Source organism: Ananas comosus, linkage group 4, assembly GCF_001540865.1.
Source record: "Ananas comosus cultivar F153 linkage group 4, ASM154086v1, whole genome shotgun sequence".
Taxonomy (NCBI): Eukaryota; Viridiplantae; Streptophyta; class Magnoliopsida; order Poales; family Bromeliaceae; genus Ananas; species Ananas comosus.
In genome coordinates, this window is record NC_033624.1 from 2,418,149 (window position 1) to 2,423,387 (window position 5,239).

Sequence of the window (5,239 nt, forward strand, 5' to 3'; positions counted from 1 at the left end):
CTGATTGAAGTACATATTTAATTAGCTAGTTTTCGTTGCATGTTAGGCAACTGTTAAAGAACGTGTTCTCACTGAGTGTTGGAAAATTTTAAGGGTTAATATATAATATTATTCATCTTACAAAAACAACCGAATACGACCCAACTCAATATCGATAATTTTGTAAGTTTCTTAATTAATTGTTTTAAAAATAACAAATTAATCATCTTAAAATTCACAAAAAATGCTGGTAAAACAAAACAAAAATTTTAAGAAAAGTACGATGTGCGATTCTCGTGTTACCTTAAACGATTGCGTCGTCATGACAGTTTCTCTCTTTGCTAAACGCAAGGGGTTAATGCTTAACATTTCTCCTCAGTTAGGTACAATTAGTTCGCCAAGGAGCTGCCACTCCGAGGCAGGAGCTTCAGCCCCCTCATCATTTATGTTAATCTTGAAAAAGATACGTGTCGAACGCGTGGAACCGATTGATAGAATAGGTGTCGAACGCGTGGAACCGATTGATAGAATAGATCTTGAACTGCGAGGTCATGAGACTCGATCAAAATTGCTTCTGATGGTGTCATACACTTAATGCAATCTACTTCGATCCCACCAATCTTATAGCTTAAAAATATGTTTAAAATGATACAAACCCCATCAAAAAAGGGAAATGATAAAATAGATTCGGTGTGTTTCCCGTAAATTCCAAATGCTAACTAAGTTGATACTTGTAACAAGAAAAGATTGTTCAAGTTTTTTTTTTTTTTTTTTTTTTTTTTTTTTTTTTCCCTTTGCAAACTAAATTCTCAACCAACCACAACTTGTTCTCAATGTTGGACTTCAATTATGAGCCAAAAAAACATGATTGATTGTCCTCAAACGCGGGGCAAAATTAAGCTACTCATCACCTGATGAAGAGTCATACAGAGTTTCTTAATGAAATAAACAAAACGGATAGCGTGCTACTTATCTCTCAAAGAAAAAAAAAAAAAGAGTCATACAGAGTTTAGAAAAAATTCTTCCTAAGGTGGTGCAGTGCTATATTTTTCACTAAATCAGTTTAAATAATTTAGTTATATATTAATTCTTTATAAAGAAAAGTACAATCAGGACCCAACCCCTCAAAAATTGAATTTTCTAAATTAGTGAACTAAAGCTGTATTAATGGGGTAAAGGGGAACTATGAAAACACAGTTGGATTGTACTTTGTGTGTCCCTATCAAAAATAAATGTCACCAATTTGGACGTTTGGATACCTTGTGGAAACTTTATTTGTTATATATATATATATATATATCTATAGAGTTCGGCTATGATGCTTGTAAAAACACGAAACACTTGGTACTTGTAAATTTTTTACCATTAAATTTATGCCTTTGATTATTTTCAACCGTTAGATTATACTATTCAACCCACCACCCACTCAACCCTAGGGGGTTCACGTCATCCTAACCGCACATTGCTTAATCCAATTGCTAAAAATCTACAAACACCAACAACTTGGTACTTTTAAAAGCATAGGAGCTCAATTCTATATATATATATATACATATATGTATATGTATATATATATGTATATATATACATATATGTATATGTATATATATATGTATATATATACATATATATGTATATACATATATNGTATATACATGTATACATGTATACATGTATATACATGTATACATGTATACATATATATATATATATATATGCTAGTGCCCAATATTGCAAAGCTGGAGAAAGAAAAGAAATTGGTCAAAGCTGTGTGAAATATGTCAAGGGTTGGTGGTTGGTACTCGAGACCAAAGTTCGAATCCTAGTTGATTCACATTTTTAGCTAAATTTATTTCTAAATGAAATAAACGAAACGGGTAACGTACTATCTATCTCTCAAAAAAAAGAAATATGTCCATTTAGCTAGCTTAGTACTTGTGTGTTTGTGTTCATCATGTATGAAACATGGGAACAAAAATACATTATCCGATGAAATTTAAGTAGGTAATCTTATGTGGTGTAATCTTACTTTTTTGGTAAGGCCATTTCAATTAATTATTTTTCTCCAAGAATAGCTAGTTGAATATCTATAGATGCATCCTAAATAATGCTGATAGAAAAATCACTATACTAGAAAACATTGTCAAAGGATTCTTCTTTTAAAACCTTACCAATTTTGATTGCTAAATATCCAGCTAGATTTGAACAAGTGGCATGTTCAGAACTCGATAAGGGTTTAAATGATAACATGCGTCTTATGATAAAAAAGGCTGGAAAACCAACAAAGTAGTGTGTCCACATCTAGATCATCAATCAAAAGACTAAAAGCTCTATAAAGACAAAATGGCGTTGATTAAAGAGTTCTTTACTAAAACTACTGCTACCGAAAGCAGAAGCAAAACCGCACAGAATATATAATAGAGTAATTTTAATGATTCAATTGAAAAACTCTGCGCATAAGACCACATGTACATGCAGATGAAATGGTTCGTACGTGCAGGGGTCCCAAACCCGGAATACCACATCCATCCATCAGCGACGTTCTCATCTCTTTGATCACTCTACACACTACACAAGTGAGAGAGAGATTGGGGGAACACATATGTGGGTACCCATAGCACTGTAGCACGTACTATAGCACGTACTATTCCCTAATGATCCATACTTATACATACACACACACACACACACCGAATCACTAATCAACACGCCAACCATGCATGCATGAACACGAGCCCATCACACGACAACAAAAAAAAAAAAAGTGTCGGAAAAAGGTCCTTAACTAAAATTAGCGTGGACAATTAAAGTACAAATATCTATATATCTATATCAGATCTAAGGACAATATATGCAGACGTGGAGGAGGAGGAGGAGATATGTAGTGAGGAGGAGGGGTTCGGAGAAGAGATCTAGGAGAGGAAAAATTCTATATATTTCATATATAATGTGCGATATGTAATTAATTAATGTACGAAGAGCGAAGAGGACGGTACGAGTGAAGAGGAATTGGCATTTTACAAATGAATGTTTGTTGTATTTAGCAATTTTGTGGCATTCGATTAAATAAGCACAGGAGAGAGGGTCTGCGTGCTAGTTAGAGGATGGACCACCGATTTTTTTTTTCTTTTTTTTCATTTTTTTGAGAGATAGGTAGCACGCTACCCACTTCGTTTATTTTATTTAAAAATAAACTTAATTGAAAATGTTAATTGACTAAGATTCAAATTTGGAACCTTGGATATCAACCACCAAACTCTTTGCCATTTGCTTCATTGGCAGATACTTTCGTACGTGAGCCCAGATTTTCAGGAGTTGAAATCTCGTCCACTTTAGCTGGTCTGCAAATTAAGTATCTTCAAAAGCTAACTATTCATTTTCTCTCTGAAAAATAGATAAGTCATGCTTCCGAATAAATGGAGACATAATATATATGACTCTAGAAATGATCTGCTATTGAGGCATCAATGTTAGTTATAAGATAACCCGTCTAGAGAGTATTTTGGTCTTCGCAGGATGCTTAAGTATAGACTTTTCAAATATCTGCAACAATAATTGGAATTCAAATTATATCCACATTGCACGAAACTTAATTTTGAATCGAATTTAATGTTTCTTAATTTTGAATCAAAGTTTTACGGTATTTAAATTCAATATTTTTATTTTAGTTGGATACTTAACGAATGAGGCATTATCTAATTTGGTAAATAATAAAATTAAACCAAGAACTTAAAATTTGTGGGTCGCAAAACAAATTTGGTATGTGATACTAATTCTTTGCCAATATTGCCTTATTGACTAATCTAAGTCAGTAAACTGTTCAGTAAATTATTTTTATGAAAAATCTAATCACCAATAATTTCACTAGTCTCAATTACCTGAAAATTATTCGCCAATTATGCGCAATTTGTTGCACATTTAGTTATAAAGATCTCAATGCTGGAGAAGTCGGGAGCACAAACTCTTTTTTAATTAAAGTGCGCAAAAGCATTAATTACTACAAGCTCTTCTTCCGAGAAGTAATTAGAAATTTTAAAAAAAATCTGCGGATGATAATCTTTTACTTCTTTGCCCGAAGCATGTTAGCTTGTTTGTGTAATTAACATCGCACAATTAATTTTAAAATTATTTTACAAAAACAATTAGAACTAAATAGATGTCTCAATCATCTTGATTTATATATATATATATATATATATATATATATTAATGTTGTACTCTAATATTTGTTTTTCCTAACCGTTCAAATACTTTAATCTAATAAAAGCAATGATGAAACGCTTGAAAGGGATGCTGAAAAGCTTCCTATAACCATTCCAAAGTGAAGAAAACTACATAGAAAATAGAATTGCATCACTAGATAATGAATTGCCGTAAATGAATTTGCTTATTAAAAAGGGTTTATAATAATACTCACACCGACACACCCACATGCAAATCCAGTAGTTTTTACTAGCACACTATACACAAGTAGGGATGTGAAAGGGTACGAATATTTGAAATTTTATTAGAACTCAAATTCGAACATAACAGATTTATTCGATACTAAATGAATATAGTTTCGAATATAGTATAAAAAATAAAAATCCAATAAATTTGGATTCGGATATGAATTTTGCCTGTACCCGAACCCGAACTCGAATTTATTTTACTCTTTGATGTTATATTTGAATTTGTATTTAAAAAAATTAGATTTAATATTATATTTTGAAATATGATAAAGAGAAATAATTGTTTCAGATTCGGATTTCGAATATTTGGTTGGTTCAGGTTTGAATATGAACTTTTAAAGTCTGTCGAATTCGAGTTCACATTTAGATGAATAACTGGATTTAGGTTGGGATTTTGAAAATTCGCCCCGAATTCCATCTATTGACATCACTATCCACGAGAAGGGTAATTCAACCAAGTACTTTAAATGTCTAACTTTTACATAATGGTGGTAAGGTTGGTGACTTAGATGTTGATTGATTAATCACTATCGAAGTAAGTATGCATCTCTTTCAATGCTTCAGTAGACAACATTCTGGAAAGCAAATTGATATATTAATTAACATCAATGAACTACGATAAGATTCAAAACTTATGGAATTTAATATTAATTAATCAATTGAAACGTGTCACGTACCATTCGGTTAATTAAAGTGTACATTAAGGCCGTGTTTGGATGCATAGTTAAAAAACTCTATGGCATTTTTATTCTATAGTTTTGATCTAAATAAAATACGAAATCCTGTAACTACAAAAAAATTCCACAGCT